Raw genomic sequence first — 20,615 nt, 5'->3', positions numbered from 1 at the left:
GACACACATGCACACACCGTCATGCACACGCTGATCTATTCGGCTTTTCCCTCCCTCGCACGCACGCATGCGTGCGCGCGCGTGTGTGTGTGTGCGCGTGCACGTGTGGGGCTGAGACCGGTTTCTGAGCTCAGTCTTTTTTTGCGTGTGTGTGTTTGTCATCGAATTGAAATACTTAGAGACAGAGTGAATGTCCTTGTGTTTGATCTGCTTGTGTGTGTGTGTGTGTGTGTGTGTGTGTGTGTGTGTGTGTGTGTGTGTGTGTGTGTGTGTGTGTGTGTGTGTGTGTGTGTGTGTCTGCCACTCAGGGCCCTGTGCCCAGGCCTGAGAGTGAGTGATAGAGACCATGCCAACATGAGCTGCATGCCACAGTCTGTACCCGGGTCCTGCCACTGCCAGCGCCCTCCTCCTCCTCCCCCTTCATCTCTGTCTGTCCTCTTTCTCTCCAACGCTCTCCTCTCTCATCCTTCCTCCGTTTTCATCTCGCCGCTCATGCGCCGTCCCCGTCTCTCCGCTCTGTCTTCGGCGTTTTTCGTGTCCTTTTCCCTCTCACCTTTTTGTGAGCTCAAGTCCAACGTGGCCTCCTCCTTTAAATCCGTGCGTCTCTGTTGCCTCCTGCGGTTCATTCATCTCAGTGAAAACCTGTTTCATAACAATCTGTCTGTGTCACTGTTCACTGATACATTTCTTACCCTCGTTCCCCATTTTCACTTCTGTTCACGTTCTTATCAGCCCTTTTATCTCCTCCTCGACCTCCTCTTCTTCTACATCCATTATTTTTCCCACTGACTGCCACTAGTGGCAGCTGTTTCCCAATTATCAGTCCATTCATAAACGTCCATTTCTCCATCTTCCTCCATCTCTGGGACGTCTCTATTCAGCCCTCTCATCACAGTCCTCATTACCCAGCCTTCCTCCTTCCCTGGTCCCCTCCTTCCTCCTCCATCACCTGCCTCTCAGCGGCGTTCCTCCTAATTTCCATACAGCCCAGCATCCGGCGGACCTGCCGGGCTCCACGTGCACACGCACGCACGCACAGGAGGAAGTATAAATGCTTCCAAACACACGCGTGCGCACACACTCGCGCATCCAGAGACATTCAGGTGAAGGAAGATAAGCACATTGAGGAATTTATGTTGTCTCTCACACACCAACACATTCAACCAGGATATAATGAGATTTTGCCCCTACTGTATTCTTTTCTCCATCTTCATTACAAATTAGTTTACAATCATTATTTAAATATGAAATACAAACCATTTCAGTGGCAAATTAGACACTGCTAAGTCCTTAAAACCATTTGCCGCTTTCTTTTATCCACTCTTTCCAGTCTTGGCACTGCACATATTTCATACACGCAGAAAGCTGATAATTGAGTGAGCGAGGCCTATTCTCTCACAGCCTTCACTGCACATGTAGCGAGACAGAGATCTGCTGCTGCTGAACTACAGAGGCCGATAAAAGCTGGGGTTTGCTGGATGGATGGGCTCCGGGCTGCTGACCGCTGCCTTTTCTAGGCCAGTTATCCAGGGGAGAGCTCATTAGGCTGAGCCGGAGGTGGAGGTGCGTGTCCGCCGCCGCTAATGCGCCGCCGCCGCCGCCGCCGCGTGTTTGATGGTTTGGTGTTTGCATGCAGCTTGTGTGTGTGTGTGTGTGTGTGTGTGTGTGTGTGTGTGTGTGTGTGTGTGTGTGTGTGTGTGTGTGTGTGTGTGTGTGTGTGTGTGTGTGCGTGCGGCGTAACGGCGTTACACAAGGCGCAGAGCAGAGCCAGAGAACGAAGAGGAGCCCTGCTTATTAGGCCACCTTGTGGGATTCATGGTGCTGAGACGGAGACAGGAAGCAGAAAGTACGGGAGGGAGCGAGATGGATGGAGCAGTGAACTAGGGCGGCCGAGGATCAGGCAGCTTGCAGGATGGCTGTCTGAGGTCCTGGGGGAAAGGGCTGGCTTGTTATTTTAAGGTGGGTGAATCTGGCGCTCACCTCGTATTGAAAATGAAACGAGTGCACACACACACACGCATAAACACACACACACACACACACACACGGAGGCAAACACCTACACACGTCGTCTCTGTGCAAATAAAGCTGACAGCACGCAGTGTAGCAGCTATCACAGCACCTTAGAGGCCTATCTGTCTCGCCTAATGGGCCAGTGTGTGTGTGTGTGTGTGTGTGTGTGTACCTCATCCCTCATCACATCAACCTGGAGGTGACACCGCCGCTGCACAGACCCCACGAGTGCGTGCTTCCCTCTCTGTCGCTAACACGCAGCCGTGTGTAAATGCGCATGACGTCATCACCGGTCGCGCCTTGGCATCCGGACGGCCGGCCGGCCCTCGTGCCCTCCTGCCTGCGCGGCCCTGTGACTTGGCGTCGGTGACATTTGACGTAGCGCAGCGCCCGCAGCGCGAGCTCCGCGGCTGCGCTCGGCTAGCGTGGCAGCGCGCCTCGGCTTGCACTCGCCACATCGCATCTCATCACATCACATCACAAGTCATCTTACCGTGCCACGTCCCCCCCTCCCCCTCCTCCCCCCGTCTCTTTCTCATGTCTTCCTTTTCATCCCCGCTCCTCATTCCTCCCCGTTTCTTCTCAGTCACGTTCTCTTTGCTCCAAAGCCTCCGTTCCTCCTTCATTTGCTCCCTCCGCGTTGCTCTTTATCTGAGCGTCTGCCGCTTTCTTCCTTTCACTGCTCCATTTTCATCTCATCTCATTTCCTGTTTTTTTTTCTGCTGCATCCATCCTCTGTGTCACATCTGATCCTCTCCCTCCTTTTTGTCCAACTTTCTCTCACTCTGCTCTCATTTCCTTTCCCTCTTCTCCATCACCCAGCTCACTCTCTCCACCTCACTCCTCCTTTTGTCTGTTCTATCTTTTATTATAATTCTCTTCACCCCCCCCTCTCTCTTTTCAGCTCACACCAGACCAATTAGCTTGCATCAGTCCACTCTTGTTGGCTCAATAATACCCAGCAGGTAGGCCGCGGTTCTATCAAGCAGGTGTGTGTGTGTGTGTGTGTGGGGGGGTTGTTTACAAAGGAGGCCGTGGACGGGTCAGTCGCCGCGTCCCGTTGCGTCTGCACGCGTGCGCTGAGCTGCATTCGCACACACCTAGACGCACGTGGATGCACAGGCACGCACAAGCGCACATCTGCTTGGCGCGAGGGCCCGCCGCGCACGCTCCCTCGACCAACAGATAAACAAGTGTGCTCGCATCTCCCGGGAAGTAACCATGGCAACCATCTCTCCCTCTCTTTCTTCCTCTCTTTTCTCACTCCCTCGCTCTCTGACTGAGCCGCTCGGTTGGCTGGCTGCTCTGGAGGCAGACAATGGCAGGTTTCAAGGCCAATGTCAACCCCCCCACCCCACCCCCTGCTCCCCTCCCTCTTTTTACTATACAAGCCAAGAAAGGGTAAAAAAAAAAGGCTTCCTGCATTGATGAATGTGATGTCACAGGTGAGGCAGCAGCCACGGCGAGCAGCTCGATGGGGAAACGTAAAAAAAACAAAAAAAAACACATGGATCCAGCAAGATTTTTTGCAATTGCCGTCTGCCCCCCCGTCCCCCCCTCCTCCCACACCTCCCTCTCTTCCTCTTTTTGTATAACGTGGCCAATTGCCTTCTTCCCTTTGTAGGGCGCAAGAGGAAAAGGGGATTTCATGCAGGCTAACTAAGCTCCTAATCCTCTGTTTCATGCCGCTCTCTCTGCCGTTCTCCCGCTCTCTGTTTATCTGTCTCTCTCTCTCTCTCTCGACCTCTCCCACTCTCTCTCTCTCTCTTTCTCTCACTCCCGATATTTCTGCCTTTGCCGGAATTGTTGCCTCTTTAGTGCGATGCAGCGGTGGAAGAAGTATTCAGACGTTTCATGTAAGTAAAAGGATGAATGCCACAGCGAGTGCTCGAGTAATCGAAAGCAAAAAGTGCTGCGTAAACTGCTCCTGTCAGCGCTGAAGTACATTTTAATGCTTGTAGATAATGACAGCGAAGATGATTCTAAATATTTGATTTATTCTTAGGTTGTTAAATCCATCAAATCGATAAACCATCGTATTTTATGAACTCTGAATCTATGACGTAACAAACAAGAGTCTGAACATTTCTGAACATTTTTATTTACAATAGCATTTTGTTTATTGTCTCTCACAAACACGTCCACGTGATGTGATTCAGTATCATAGCTCTGTTTTGGTCTCCTCCTGATTTGCCTGTTTTAGGACCTAACTTCTCATCTGTGTTCAGCAGCCAGACACTAAATCATTCTGTCTGCTGTTCGTGCTCCGGTGCAGCCACTGATTAGACCTTTTTTCTTTTACCTCCTGCTACCAGGAGCTGAGAGTGAACCCAAAGACTAAAGTTGCGGGCCGTTAAACCAAAAATAATGGGCTGAGAAATATGCAATAAAACCCCAGAACGGTGACGAAACCTGCTGAGTCAGGTAATATTTCTAAGTAGGTAGATCACAACAAGCAGATCCTTTTCATAAGCACTTGGGTCTGTTGTTAATGTGAAAACATAGATTAGAGCAGCACGCAGCCCCAGTAGATGTACTTTGCACTTGTGTCAATGTGAGGTGACAATTCTAAAAGGAGATGCGAGAGAGTCTTTTGCTGCAGTGCCCTGTCCCTGTCTCCCTGTCTCTCACGTCTTTCTCACCTGCTCCGAATGACACACAAAAAAAACATCTTTCTGTCCTGAATGTGTGTGAGAAGGCGAGCGAGAGCGAGAGGAAGAGAGCTGTCAGCCACTCTGGCTAACCACCTAATAGGTTGCCATACTGAACTGACATTTGAAGGCTACGGGAGCATTAGTCCTGAAATGAAAAAGAGCGAGGAGGGAGCCGGGAGGAGAGAGATTGGATATGCAGCGAGCGTGCGGTGGAGTCGGCGGCCCTTATCAATGCATCTGTCCATCCATCCGCACCACACGGCCTCATCTCCTCTATGATCTCCACCCACCCCGCTCCTCCGCCTCCTCGCGCCGTCCCTCACTCGCCCTCGCGCTCCGCCTGACTCGCCCAGAGAGAAGAGAGGGGAAGGACGGAGATGAAGGGGGAGAAGAAGAAATGCAGTCGGGGGCCGAGCCGCAGGGGGCCGAGCGAGCGCACGACGCAGGAGCAGGAGTGTGCGAGGGGAACCGAGCACAGGCACAAGAGCCAAGGACAGAGGGGGGATCTCAGATGTTTAATTTACAGTCCTTCCTGCTGCAGACAGATGTGAGAGACGGGGAAATAGACGGCGATAAACAGACAGCGAGACGGACAGAGCGACAGCCAGATACATGCAGATAGAGGGAATCTGGGCGGCGCGTCTTAAATCTCTGTCTCCGCTGACAGCTGCTATTGAGCCACTTTTTAGCCAGTGGAGCGACACCAAAGACTTGAACCTCTCTTCCTTAACTCTCCATTTATCTTTTGTCACTCGTCAGTCCTTTTTTTCCCTTCTCTTTAACTGTTCCCATTTCAATCTATTGTGAACCATCAAAGGTAATTTGTTTTAAATTGCTGCACTGCCGTGAACTGAAGTGAGGCTGCACTGCTGCACTGGCTCGTTCTGGGTACGAGCTGTGATTGGCTTCAGGAGCCGGATGAAAATCAGACAAATTCCTTAATCCAATGTATTTACATCATATGTGTGTTTATCATCATTCTAATGTATATTGATTAGTAATAATTAGAAGCATTTCATGGTATTCACATTTAGAGGAGAAGGATGATAATGTAAGTTTTCTTACTATTGCTTAGCAAATTGCAGCAGTAAATTGATTTATTGGACCCAAAATGGCTTCGTGAGTTGGAAAACTTTCATTTTGACATAAATGTAGTTTTAGCTCATCAGAATGCGTCACTAAAAGCCACGCGACAACTCGCTTTCCACTCAGGGCTTCGACGCTCCCAGCGATAGATGAACAAGACACCAGAAACATCCCATCTGCTCAAAAACCGGGCAACAGGCAACAGACTTGTCCGACCTTGACTCCAACCAGCTCGTAAAAACTGCTGATCAGCCACATCTGTGTCCAACCATGCGCTGATGGCTGTGCTCACATCCGACTGCTGTGCTGCTGCGTGTGCTCTGGCACAGCCCGGCCTGCTTTGCCCCGGCCCGCTGGAACAAACGGGCCCCGTTCAGTTGGACCAGAACCTCGTGTCCATGCTATCGACGTGCACGACTGCTCCAGATGTTCAGATGCTTTGGAAAGAAAATGTGATTCCAGCCAAAGATGAACGCAAACACGTCTTATTGGTGGGAAACGTCCAAACGGGCCCATTTAGGATGTTTCATAGAGTAAAAACCTAAGTGGCTGAAGCTCGTGGGTAAGTGAACAGCAGTATGCTGCGTGGGAAGGCGCTACCGTGGCTGAAGCAAATGCCAGATCAGGAAAATGTCATGTGGCAAATGAAACGGCAGTGATGTCGTCTATGAAAAGTCACATTTCGGAGCGTTTTCGACCAATTCCAGGATCAGAAAATGCCCACGGCAGCACAACAAGTCTGACGCCAGCGATACTTCAATGTGAAGCTCTCCCACCGCCACGCCGCTGTGTCCGTGCACGTGTCCGTGCACGTGTTCGTGTCGGATAGCAACTGCCACTTAGGCGCTAATTAATTGTCAATGATTGTCTGAGGAAGTGTATGCAGCCCTTCATGCAAACTCTAATTTCCCCTTTCCCACCTTCCCCAGGCTACAATAATTGGTCTCAAACACAAACACACACGCGATCCCGCCGCCGCGTGCGCGCGCGTGCGCGTGCGCGCGGCGCTCGCAGCGAGCGGCTCCATCGGCAGAGAAAGCCGCACGCTGGCAGGAGACTCGGATAATTAACTTTCCAACTAACTAAGCAGAGGCGACCGGGCGCGTGTGTGTCGCGCGCGCGACGCCAGGTACGGACGCGTGTGCGTCGCCGGTTTCCACGCGTCACGCGCTGTTTGTGTCGTAGGCTGCAAAAGTTCCCGGCAGCGCGTGCATCGGTGCGTGCGTGTCCGCACACGCATCCGGAGCTGCTGCGTGAGAGCGTGTGTGGGGAGGCGATAAGCACCTGAGCCCCGAGGCAGCCTTCAGATTTCCCCTCACGTCCTCGGTGAAATCAGCCCAATCACTGCACTGTCATCTGCCTGCCACCAGAGAGAGGCCTGTGCCGCATACTGACGAGCTCATTTGCCTAGCGTGGCTCACGCGCACGCACACACACACACACACACACACACAGGCGGACAGGACATGCCCGTGCGCTCCTGCACGAGCGCTCGCTCACTTGTGCCCACTAGGCCCTCCACTTCCTCCCCAAAATTGAGTTCAAACAAACCACAGGAGGAGACATTTGTTGGATTTGCTTCTTTTTTCAGGGGAGAGAAGATGTTTCCTCCGTGATTCACGCCCAAATTGAAGCGTCGTTGTTTATGAGACGGACAGGGGCGCGCTTTAACCCGCGCCACATAATCAAACAGCAGATGATCGCTCAGATAAATGCCGCCGCTTCTGCGCCGTGCATTATTAATGTGCCTGTTGAGGGAGGCGGAAGGAGCTCCGCATTGATTTTAAACAATCGCCTTGATTCTGTTATGACTCCGACGCGCAACTCGACGCCTCCGACGAGCGGCTTCCTTCTGTGAGGGAGGCGGTGCCACCTGAGTGCGCGCCGGCGCTGGTTTCCTCCGCTCTGATAGGGTCAGCGGGGAAGCGATGACGTCACACGCTGTGGCGCGCCAGTCGCACAGAAGCAAGATTGGGATCAGGAGGCGTGGAGCTGTTTACTCCAACCACAAGGAGCTTCACATCCTCAGTTATGGTAAATTCTTCATAAATGACGATTTAAGACCTCATCAAACTTTGATTATAGCCGAATTCATTTATGCACATTTTTCATTTTAAATGGATTCAAAATATAAAACGCTGCATGGTTGAGTAGAAGCGTCGCCACAGACGCATACGCACATTAAAGTGAAGCAGACCCTCTCCCTGCCCCCAACACACACACACACACACACACACGCAGGCACGCACAAACACAGATTGCTTTGACATCTTCGTGACCTAAAAATGTCCCCGAAGCAACATACAGGGACAGACAGAGGCTCAGAGGGAGAGGGAGCGCTGGGCACCTCACACGACATCAGCGTGTGTGTGTGTGTGTGTGTGTGTGTGTGTGTGTGTGTGTGTGTGTGTGTGTGTGTGTCTTGGAACTGACTGGTGTGGACATGCAAGAAGAAGAAAACATGGAGAGGGTTTTAATTCTGCATGTGTTTATGCTGTGTGTGTGTGTGTGTGTGTGTGTGTGTGTGTGTGTGTGTGTGTGTGTGTGTGTGTGTGTGTGTGCGTGCGTGTTTTTCTCGTGCATATGTGGCGGCGGAAGCCGCACAGAGTGCTGCTCTCCTGTCAGTGTGATTAGAGGGTTGCACTAACACAAGGGGGGGGGGGGGGGGTCTTCAAGGGAGGTGAGGGAGGGAGTCTTCTGAAAGCAGGAGGCCAGCCGGTGGACACAGTAATTCCCACACACACACACATGCACACACATGTGGATAAGGGTAAAGTGAGGTCATTCCAGCCCCGGCCAACACTCATGCTGCTGTCAAAGTTTCACATTAGCCCAGCGCTCATCTACACATACACACATTTCACCTTGTCTCTCCTTTCTAACCCCCAGAGGAGCCTGTGTGTGTGTGTGTGTGTGTGTGTGTGTATGTGTGTGTGTGTGTGTGTGTGTGTGTGTGTGTGTGTGTGTGTGTGTGCGTGTGCCGGCAGGAGTGTCCTGCAAATGCGTTCCTATGTTTGATGAGAGGTCTCCATGGCAACAGCAGCGCCGGCAATCCCCATGGGCTCATTTACATATTCAAGTGCAACGCTGTAGTTGAATTATAGCCGGAAATTGAATGGCTCAATCAATAGAGTGGTCGGCGGGAGAAGGAGAGGCGGGAGGAGTGAGGGGTGGGTGTCAGCTGACAGGGAGGGCGGCAGAAGATGCTGCATTTGGTGCATATTTGCATGTACGGGCGCCCTCTTTGTGGACAACCCGTTTTTTTATTGTCCTCCAGCAGCTAAAAGGGTTTGACTGCGTGTGAGGGAGAGACGGGCGGCGGCGGCAGACAGAGCCGTCATTTGGCTGTTGAGGCTGTCAGAGCGCGGTGACGGTCAGCGCCCCCAACACTTCCATCATCACGCTAAACACACACAATTAATGTGGAAATATTTCAGGTCGGCCGCTGCGCTAATGTAATGTCATGGGTTCAACGAGGTCATTTCCAGAGATCTCAGAGCATTTAGTTTACGCTGTCACTTGCGACTCGTCGCCCTTGTTTTTACATGAGCTTCAGACCGAAGTGACTGCAGGTTTGAAGCCGCTGTTCGAATGGAGGCTCCTCCCGCTCTGTGCTGAGCTGGAGTTACTGAAACCGTAGCCACCCTCTGCATCACGTGCGCCCGCCTCGCTTCCTCCCTTCTGCTGACTGCACACATACACCGGGGACGCGGGACTCATGGCCCACTTTCGCAAAGGCAACTCGGCCCCTTTCCTCCGCCGCGCAACCCAACGCGCAGCGCGTCGAGCCTGGAAGTAGATCAATCACAGTTTTATTGTGACGACGCGCGACTCGGTGGCGCAGTAGCGTTTCATGAGCGGAGGCTCCTGCGTGAGGCCAGCAGCACCAGACTTTTATGTAAACAGAAGGGGGAGGATGCTGACTGTGTTGATTCGGTCGTGCGTGGGCGTGAGCGTTGTCATAACGCAATATATATTTGATGGAAAAGGCCGTCGCTCAACCTGCGTGCTCACGGATGCCGTCTGATTTTGGTGCAGTGGCCCAACGGAAGGCCAGGCGGAGGACAAGACCGCTATCAGCAGTTACTGTGACAATGGAGCCCGGTGGTCATGGGGACGAGGAGAGAGGAGGTGTAGGAGCACAATGAGGGGGGGAGGAGGGAGGAGAGTCTGCTGGAAGAATCAGTGATGGGGAAAATGGATGGAGGTGGGGAGGGGGGGGGGGGGGACTAATGGCCCCGCAGACACAGCTGGCTGCAGACACCCAAGGACAGAGAGACAGAAAGAGGGAGAGCGAGACAGGATGAGAAGGCACGAGAGAGATGGAGGGAGCGACGGAGACGGTGGGAGGTGAAAAGATGATAAAAATAGAGGGGAAGAGGGGGGGGGGGGGGCGAGAGAGAGAGGCGGCTCATCATCCGAACAGACGAGGGACGGAGGGGAGGCAAGGTTATTTTCTTGTCGTGCCTTTTGCATCTGTTCGCCCACCGCGGCGCGGCTGCACACACACAAACAAACACGGCGCCGCCGCCGCCGCCACGCATGTCAATGAATTATCCACGGAACAACGGCAGCTCATTTCATTAATGAACATAAATGAGGGGACAAAGATAGAGGGCTGAGGCTAAAGCAGCATGAAATTCTCAGCAGCTGATTGCCTTCAGTTTCAAACATTCTCCGCAATAATTACCTCTGGATTAGAGAATCATCAATTATCCCTCAATATATTCCTTGATGATGCATGTGAAAGTTCTCTGGTCGATGTTTATACCTCAAAACACCTGAAACGCTGCAGCCATGAAACCTGCCAGCGGATGAGAGGATTTCCTACATTACCCATAATCCTCCTCTCGCCACTGGCACCTCAGCTGTTAACCTTGGTGATGACTTCTTGCACGCTGCATATATTAACAAGATAAAGGTGTGTGTGTTTGTGTGTGTGTGTGTGTGTGTGTGTGTGTGCGTGCGTGCGTGCGTGCGTGTGTGTGTGTGTGTGCGTGTGTGCGTGCGTGCGTGTGTACGTCTGTGTGTGCGCGCGTGTGTGTGTGCGCAGCATATGGCTGCGTTAAAAGGGAGATGAGAACATGCAATCACGCGTCATCCCGAAAAGTGAGACCGAGGGGCGGAGAGGGGAAGAGTGATAAGAAGAAACAGGGCCAATGAGGATGTGTAATGGGGTGAGGGAGGGAGGGATGCTGAAAAGGGGAGAAGATTGGTGTTAGACGAGCAGATGTGAGGCGAAGATGGAAAAAGGCAGAAGGGTTTGAGGGGCGGGGGGGTTGGAGACAAATATGCAGGAGAGTGAGGGAGGAGGAGGAGGTGGGGCGTAGGATGTTGATCGTTGGAGAGACTGGAGCAGGGAGCTGAGACGCGCTGTGGGAGAGACGTCTGCGGCGGCGAGGGGAAGCGAGTGGGAAAAGGAGAGGCGGGGGACGGGGGGGGGGAGGCATAAAAGGTTAAAGGAAGGGGAGCCGGGGAGGGAGAGACGGGTGCCGGAAGAGGCAGAGAGGAACAGTGGAAGACTGAGGCGCTGGAGAGAGAGGAGATAAAGAGAGTGAAATGGGGGTAACTCAAAGGAAGGGGGGAGGAGGGGGAGGGGGGGGTGCTATTTTGGAAGATGGAGCTGTTTCGGGGGAAGCGGTGGAGATGGAGAGGATTCAGAGGCGAGAAGGGAAGGGAGTGTGAGGGCAAATATCAGGAGAGGGCGCCGTGGAGGAAGAAGAGGGATCCGAAGTCGCGCCCTCGGGGGAAGGTTCCGCCTTCACCTCATGGAGGAGCTACAGATTTAAGGGGGAAGGAGAGAACGGGGGCTTCTGTAGAACTGCCGACTCATCTTATTGGATTTGAAAGGTTTTTACCAAAGGTCAGCAAATGTCAAGAACGAAGTCCCGAGTTCTTAGCTTGTAAATACATCTGACACCGGAATCCTAGCGAAGACAGGCCAAATTCCCGTTATTTCCGCTGCTCTAATGTATGAGTCGGTGGGTGCAGAACACATGAATAAGCATGGAGCTGCCCAGCGTCCGCCGCTCTGATGCTAAAATCTGTGCTGGTTCTCCGTGACTCATTCTCTGACACAGGATGAACCTGCTAGAAGCAACACCAGGTCAAGGTTCGCCGGGAAGCCATGTCCGCCGCGGCTAACCCTGCCGCGGCTAACGCTGCCGCGGCTAACCCTGCCGCGGCTAACCCTGATGCGGCTAACGCTGCCGCGCGGATGACTCAGCCAGTTCCTGTTGGAGACGAACGCGTACGCAGAGGCTCGACGAGGCCTCGCGCTAACGCTGCTGACACAGATTTGATATTAGCCAGCTAGGCTAATGCATGCTAATGCACCCGCCCCCCTCCTGTCTGTCATACAGACAGGATCAAGGTGTAGCATCCTGTCTGGCTCGCTGAGATCTCATTACAGATCTCTCTGGCTGTTTAAAGCCCTGGCACCGGCCTCCGCCCCGGCATCCAAACCCCCCACCCCTCATCCTCCACCCTCCACCCAGCCATCCATCCTTCACGCCATTCCCTGCTTGTCTCATCTATCTCCCTCCTCACACCTTGCCCCCGTCTACCCCAGACTTTTTAGTATGCATTGCTGTGTAGCCCGCAACTGCAGGTGAGGGTCGATGCTTATGCATGAGCCTGTGTGTGTGTGTGTGTGCGTGCGTGTGTGTAAGTAAGTAAATCCATGACAGTGGGAGTGTGTTGCTCTATCAGAAGGAGAGACACAGATGAGTGACTTGAACTTGATTTTGCATGCACATGCAAGCAGGTGCAAACTACAGAGCAAATGCAGCGCCTCCCTCTCTCTCTCACACACACACACACACACACACACACACACACACACACACACACACTGAGTGGTGTTGCAGATGGCTTCTCTGCAACCCAGCTGTGCATCGAGCATCCTCGCCCGCGCGCATGTGTGTATATGCGCATGCACACGTGATTGATTACGCCTCTCGCTCTCCTCCAGGTGCTACTACCATTCAGCGGCCTTCACTCCTTCCCTCCCGTCCTTCACTTTCATCCTCCGCTCCTTTGTGCGACGGCGCAACTGACGCGCGCGGGCGACATCGCCACAAAGGAAACGATCGGCACAATAAAGCGGCATTAAACCACAAAATAGCCCGGCAGCTCCATTCTCCGCTCTCATTGTGCTCGGTACAAGGCGGCAGAAACACATCCTAACAAGTGAGATAATTGATGATATCAAACTATAATTTAATTTCGCATTTTGGCTGCCTCTTATCCCTCATCACAGCTGCAGGTGACTGTGTTTATGTGGAGCTCCGTCATCGCCGTGCGCACGCTCCCTCCCGGCTGCCATGGCGACGGGCCGGCCGGTCCGCAGACGTCTGAGCGAGAGGTCGTTAGCATCTTCCCCGTTTTCCCCGGCATCAGGACATTAGCAATTAGCCAGAACGGCCTCCGCGGCGGCTCAGCGCACCTTGGGACGCGGCTCTCATCGAAGTCACACGCCGACGTGAAGTCCGCCTGTGACGCGCGCGCCCTGATTGTTTTGTTTATGTTTTTCCACTTGTTGTTTTGTTCCGTGTCCGCAAGGGTTTGGTTGATGGAACACAGTTCGCCACGTGAGCACCGTTGGAGCTAGTTACTGGGGCTTTTCTTGTTATCTGCCAAACTTTTATGGTTATTTGTTAGCAGCTGACGCGTGTTTGACGTCTGACGTGTGTGTGTGTGTGTGTGTGTGTGTGTGTGTGTGTGTGTGTGTGTGTGTGTGTGTGTGTGTGTGTGTGTCTCCAAGGTGATGGGCCAGCTCTGACAATAACACTCGGATAAAAAAAAAAAATCTCTCTCTGCCCCCGCACTACACCCACCTCTACAATGCCGCAATCTGAGAGAGACCGAGGGAGAGGAGGAAGACAAACAGAGAGGGAGAGGGAGATAAGAGAAGGATAGCAAAGGGAGAGAGAAGAAGAAGGGATGAAGGGCGGAGAGATACGGAGCGGCAGACGAAAATAGCGATGGAGGAAAAGAAACAGTGGGAAAGCAAAGTGAAGGAACGTCACACACCCGCTGAACGCTGCCTGAGACTCTGCCTTCCCTCCACATGCCAGCACACCCCGTTGCCCCGGCAACGCCCCATTGTTTGCGCCCGCCAGCGTGCCCGCGTGCCCGCCGCGTCCGGGTTTGGCGTCAGACCCGCGGCACGCTCTGAGCGGCGCTCGCGCCCTCCGCGGGCTGGCCGCGCGGCTTTCGTTGCTATGGGCGCTAATTCGCCGGCGGAGAGCTCGCCGCGTGTCCGTAGCACGGAGGCAGCCGAGCGAAACCTACGCGCACCGACGTTTGCGCGCGCGTGCGCGCGGGAAGACGGGCACACGCGCCCTAGCAACAGCGCCGAACCCGGGGCACGTGGAGGGCTTTTCTCCGCAAACTCGTCCATTCCAGGACGGGAGCTGAGGTGGGCGGCCAGCTGACCTTTGACCTGACCACCGGACGGACGCACTCAGCGCCTCAGTCGGGCGTGAAAACGAGCGCTTTAAAGTGCGAGGCTGCGTTCGCGCGCACGTTGGCTCGCTACGTGGAGGAGAATGAAATCCCTCCGGCGGAGAGGCGGGCGGTCGAGCCTTAAGTGGCCTCCCGGGGGACGCTCCTCTCCTCCAGCCAAACACGCGCTGACGGCGCCCGCCCACGCCAGCGTCCTCACGTGTGCACATAGGCACGGGGTGACGTAGCGTGGCCACGCCCCTTTCTCTCTCACGTAACGGCTCACCGGGGGAGTCGCGGGGTCCTTGTGTCTCCCACCTTTGCCTTGGCTGCTTCTTTTTTCCCTCAGACCACCGTGCGTCACGGCTTACGACGCACCCGCACCGTTTCTCCCTGTCGGCTCCCGCGTGCGCGCCGCCGCCTCCCTTTGATCCGGCGTTTTTCTCAGCGTTTTCCCTCGGCGTTATGTAACTCCAGCAGCTGTGTGAAGGTGCAGGAGGAGGGTAGGTGGGTAGAAAACTTTTCAAAGTGCTGTTGTTGCTGTGTGATCAGAACACAGGAGACGTTCTGGTGACAGATTCTGGTTCCGGTGCCGTTCCTGACAATTGGCTGTTATTTCCACTTTTCTGTTCACACACATCCAGAAAACGTGCTCTCTATTTATGACTTTTACCTGTTCCTTAATTCCGTTCATTTGATTGTATTGCTGTGTGATCTGCCTTCCTTCCCCCCACGATCCCTGCCTTGGCATCAGTCTTTCCCTCTGCCTCCTCTCATTTTCCCCATCTGCCTCTCTGCGCTTCATTTTTTACTCCTTCCAGTCACATTTTCATCCTCCTCCCCACTGAAATCTTTCTTCTCCCCTCGCCTAATTTATTTTTGCTCCTGTTCTTCCGGTCTCTTCCTCTCAGGCAGAAAGCTAAACAGCAGCAGGACGGCCTCCGCTTAGAATGATGCTCATTTAGCTGGATGCACACACACACACACACACACACACACACACACGCTCAACTCTCTTAAAGCGCACGCTAACTGGAATTACGGCCTCGCTCGCCTGTTACGGTGCTGAAAAGCTGCGCAGGCAGATCAAACTCTGCTCCGCGATTGCACACTTTGCACTCATGCAAAAAATTTTAATAAGCACATATCATTTTCCGTATGCTTGCAAAAGGAGGAGTGCAAGTTAATAGTGAAGCACGTGGGCCCGAAAATCACTTGTCTCCTTGCTGATGCTGGGTAAAAGCCCCGATCATGCACAAATACATATATGCAGCTCTGCTGGATAGATATTTGTCCAACAGGTCTATTTGAAAAAGACGTTACACAACAAAACATCCACCCACAGTCACATCTGAAGCCTGTGCGCCTTGAGACGCACACACACGCACGTACCTATTAGTACAGATATGCAAATGAGTTCATTACTGATCTTTCACCAGCGCGGCGTGTTTGTGTGATCAAATGCTCATCGGCGATGAAAGATGACCCGCGCCGCCTGACAGCGCGGGAACATGTGTGTGTGTGTGTGTGTGTGTGTGTGTGTGTGTGTGTGTGTGTGTGTGTGTGTGTGTGTGTGTGTGTGTGTGTTGCGGTGACGCCGGGATTTGGAGCAGAAGCGCGTGCGGAGCGGAGGGAAGAGGGGACGGAGGAGCGCCGTGCGGGCGAGAAGAGAGGGAGGAAATTAAAAAGCGGACGAATGGGGAAGGAAGCGATGGGGAAGAGGAGACGGAGGATGGTTGATGAACTGCACAGAGCTGGACGGCAGCCAGGTCCTTTTAATGAGCAAAGTGCTGCACCCGACACCTCTCACCTAATTACACACGCGCGCACGCAGAAGCCTCATTTTTCGCCTTCCCCACTCTGCAGCATTCCGCCATCCAGCACTAAGTAGTCCCTCCAGATCAAACAAGCGGCGCACAGTAACCAGCATACAGATGAGCTTCCTCCCTCTCTCTCCCCCTCTCATCACCCTCTGTCTTCCTTTCCCTGCAGTAACCCCTCGCTCTTCCTCTCCGCCCGTCCCTCCTCCTCTGATGCTCTCACCGAGGGGGAACGCGTCAGGCCACACACACACACACACGCGCACACACACACAGACACACACGCGCGCACACACACACAGACACACACACACACACACACAAACACGCACACACACACAAACACGCACACACACACAAACACGCACACACACACACACACACACACACACCCTCTGCTGGTAATCAGATCCAGGTTAGCGGCCGTGCTACTGAACCGGTCGCTGCCCTTCAGTGCTGCATTCAAGCTGAGCTCCTGGAAATTTGCCTGTGTCTGTTTGTGCGCTGCTGAATTATGTACGTGCACGCATATATGAGAGGGGTGCAGAATCAAGACACTGCAGAAGAATCTCCTCGGTTTGCGTTTGAACTGGGCTTCGGTCCGGACATCGTGCCATCGAGTCTATATTACCTCCATGTGTTCAGGGGCCTCAGAAGCCACAGGTCCCCTCGTGTCGACTCATTCGGGCCCTAGCAGCCAGTTTTCGTACACACACACACACACACACACACACACGCCGGCGGAGAGCACGCAGCAAACCTTGGCGGCTTTTGACGAGGAAGGATGATCAACAAAAGCCTCGACTGTAATGATACCGCGCAAAACTTGCTGCTCTTTATGAAAAAAAGAAGCGTGGAATGTCATTCAGAGCGAGTGGAGACGGCGCCGTGAGTCACAGCAGCGTCCACATTCATTAGCGGCTAACGCTGCGTGTGCGCGCGTGTGTGTGTGCGCCTGCTTGCCTTTAATGACGCCGCTGCGGTCCGGCCGCTACCTGCAGCCCCGCTTGCGTTCGTGCCACTTCTCTTTAATGAGGGACAAACATTCTCTCTCTCCGCGCGTCTCTCTCGCTCTCTGTCGGCCTAATAACCCCCCACAGTAAATAACCATGAGCCTCCAGGGCAATTAGGTGGGCACTTGGGGCTTATAGCGCGGCGCTCGTAAACACGCGCACGCACTCGGTGACGCGCGGGCGCGGGCGGGAGGTGCGACGGCTAGTTAAAAACGGGGCCGGAGCGAATCAGTGCTGTGATCGAGTGTAAACAAAGGGACAGATCGAGGAAGAGGCGAAGATTAAAAGAGAGATGACGAGAGGAAGAGCAGTTGATGTGTTAAGTCTCTAACAATGAGTTTGGCTCGGCCTCTTTTCTTATTATCTGCCTTTAATCTGTTGTGTTGCTCCTCCGTCTGCTTTATCCTCCTATTCTGTCGCCTCGGCTTCTTGCGTCTGTTTTGAAGACACAGCGGGAGAGGGGAGAAAGGCACCGCGAGCAGCGCTCACCTTTCATTTCACCACAGCAATGAGTTGCCAATTTCAATATGCCCTTTACTGACCATCCAACACACACACGCACACACACACACATACACACGCACACACACACACATGCTCGCCACACGCCGCCCAATCTCCATGATAATCAGGTTCCTTTCATTGTGTTGCATCATGCAGGAAACTCGCTGTTAGGCTCTATGTGTGTGTGTGTGTGTGTGTGTGTGTGTGTGTGTGTGTGTGTGTGTGTGTGTGTGTGTGTGTGTGTGTGTGTGAAGGAGAAAAAGTCAGGGGAAAAGGCATGCAGACCAGAGTGTGTGTGTGTGTGTGTGTGTGTGTGTGTGTGTGTGTGTGTGTGTGTGTGTGTGTGTGTGTGTGTGTGTGTGTGTGTGTGTGTGTGTGTGTGCGCCAGCCGCCCGTCCCCGTCGTGGCGATTGTGTATTCGAGGTACGCCGCCGTGCAGTGTTTTGCCAAGCCAGTGGGCCGGCTCTTGTCTTATCTGTTTCTTCTGACTGCAGAAACGCTGCCTTTACACACACATACACTGAGATACACACAACAACAAAAGGCGGCGCAGACACAGTTGACGTATACACATGACTCCACTGTCAGCTGACAGCATCGCGTCTGCTGGAGCACAGGTTTATATATATACTGTAGATATTTTTGTACTCCAGTGGAGATTGTTGTTGCACTTCCAGGCTTCTCATGCAAACAAAGAGCACGCGGCTCCAGAAGTTGTGTGTCTGTGCAGCCGCTGACGGCAGACGTGTCGCTGCGTTGCTATAGGCGATCACCCCCTCATCCTCCATTCATATATATTTACCTCCCTTCTCTTGTGATCGTTTCCCCGTTCCCATTCAATCATTTTCCCATTCTTACGCTGGCTACACACACACACACACACACACACACACACACACACACACACACACACACACACACACACACACACACACACACACACACACACACACACACACACACCTCTGCTGTTCTCTATCTCACCTCTGTTTTCTGTCCCTGACACCTCGCTACACCCTCTCTGCGTTATCTCTGCCGTTACCCCTCCTCCCTGTTGCGCTCTCTTTCCCTCTCCTCCACGCATGCACACAAACAAACACACGCACGCGCACGCACGCGAGCGCACGCCCACAAACACATATTGCTGTCTGTCTCCACCTCCCTCTTGCGTTATTACTCTCCCTCTCTCTCTCCGTCACACCTCTCTCTCTCTCTTTCTCTCTCTCTCTCTCTCTCTCTCGCTCTCTCTCTCTCGCTCTCTCTCCACAGGGCGCAAAGCTGTCGGCAGCATCGGCTTCATTCAGTGGTGACACTGCAGTCTCAGCGCATCGTTTAAAGGCACACGGTCGTAAAGCTGCTCTAAGCAGGACACTGGACGCACGCGCGCACATTGTCGCACAGCAAACGTCCATGAAGCGTGGCGTGTATTGCTGACTGGCAAATATCAAGCAAAGCGTTTCTATGAATAATATAAATAAACGTGGTGTACAGGAAACGGTCTGCAGCCCAGTAACACACGAGCAACATACGATGTGCGATAACAAGCGAAATGATTCATCACGAACACGCAGGGGGCAGAGTCGGACTTTGTCGCGTGTTCCTGTGCGCGCAGCAAAACACGCGCGCGCAGAGTAAACAACATGCTATGACACATCCCCGCTCTGACACAGCGTCCCGTTATAGCATCGACGCAACACATCCCGGGGCTCAGGACGCCGAGCGCGGCCAGAGAAGCAAAACAAACTGCGAAGGAACAGAAAACTTGCGGCCCCGCGTGTTTGGCGTGTTTTCACAGGGACGAGCAGGATTTGCGCTCGGTCAGGGCCCGGTGTTTGGACAGATGCTGCGGGGAAGCGGGCTTCGAGGCAGGTGCGTGGCGATGGGAGCGTGCGTGTTTATGTTTCCTGTGTGTGGGAGCTCGGTGTTCCTCTCCACCAAATGAAAATAGAACGCAGTCCCATGAGGAACTCTGTCCTCTATCCGCCACGCACGCACGCACGCACGCACGCACACGGACGAACACACACACGCCCCCTCTGACATTCCTCCCTGCGCTCACTCTCCATCTCCTCTCTGTCCGCTCTGAGGGGACGCGAACGACCGGGGAACGCGTGGTACCTGTGTTAGGAGTCAGCTGCTCTCTCCTCCGTGCGTTGTCCCTCCACTCCCCCGCTTGTTCAGCTGTTCGGAGCCGAGGTGAGCTGAGCTGGGCCGAGCGTACAGCGGCGAGGCTCAATCCTTTAACACTGCGATGCTGAAAATGGCACCAGTATTCCCTGATAGCGGCAGCCTGCCGCTCTCTCTCTCTCTCTCTCTCTCTCTCTCTCCCCCCCCTGCTCTCTAGCTCCCCTCCCTCCTCTGCTTGTCTGCTGCCATGTTGAGTGCACGTAGGGCGAGGGGCGGGCTGAAAGGAAGGGGGGGGGGGGGGGGCGTGAGGATGTTGGTGATGGCGGGGAGAAAAGAGGGAGGAGGAGGAGAGAGTGAGTGAGGGGGACTCAGGGGGATAAGAAAGCAATTAGAAGACAGCCCCTCTTCCTTCCAGTCGGGAATGTATAATGGAATTAGCTTGGGGGGGAGAGGGGGGCGGCTGGGGAGGGAGGTAAAGAAGGGAGTGTTGGGGTGCCGTCCTGGAGAATCAAGCAGCCTGTCCGACAACAGCTACACGTAAGTGTGTGTGTGTGTGTGTGTGTGTGTGTGTGTGTGTGTGTGTGTGTGTGTGTGTGTGTGTGTGTGTGTGTGTGTGTGTGTGTGTGTGTGTGTGTGTGTGTGTGTGTGTGCGAGGGCTGGAGAGAGCTGGGGTGAGAAAGAGAGACAGAGGATGATTACTGATGTACTGATGGGAGGGAGGAGAGGAGTGGTTGAGCTGTGGGACCACCTGCTCTTCTCTCTCTCTCTCTCTCTCTCTCTCTCTCTCATGCACCCGGAAGCACCCGGCAGGAGGGAGAGAGAAGAGAGAGAGAGAGAGCGAGAGAGAGCGCAAGCGGCAGCTTCAAAGCCCCCTCTCGGTCTCAGGTTTGCGCTCTCTCTTTTGCCCCCTTCCCTTTCTCAGTTCTTCTGAGTGGGTGGCGAGAGGAAGC

General features: G+C 53.8%; 1 protein-coding gene across 2 annotated transcripts in view; it reads right to left on the bottom strand.

The window, feature by feature from the left end:
- LOC114860453 (retinoic acid-induced protein 1) overlaps positions 1 to 19,841 on the bottom strand; it is a 45,720-nt gene extending 25,879 nt beyond the window's left edge. Inside the window, exon 1 of one of the 2 annotated variants that reach the window (XM_029159058.3) lies at positions 19,657 to 19,841. The gene's annotated coding sequence lies outside the window, so the exon portion shown is untranslated. Of the gene's footprint in view, positions 1 to 2,185; positions 2,527 to 19,656 lie in introns of those variants that run through there. The other variant, XM_055511017.1, reaches the window with a different exon arrangement.
- Between the last annotated feature and the right edge of the window lie 774 nt (positions 19,842 to 20,615).

Source organism: Betta splendens, chromosome 8, assembly GCF_900634795.4.
Source record: "Betta splendens chromosome 8, fBetSpl5.4, whole genome shotgun sequence".
Taxonomy (NCBI): Eukaryota; Metazoa; Chordata; class Actinopteri; order Anabantiformes; family Osphronemidae; genus Betta; species Betta splendens.
Note: the sequence above shows the minus strand (reverse complement) of the source record. Positions and strands in the feature narration are given on the sequence as shown.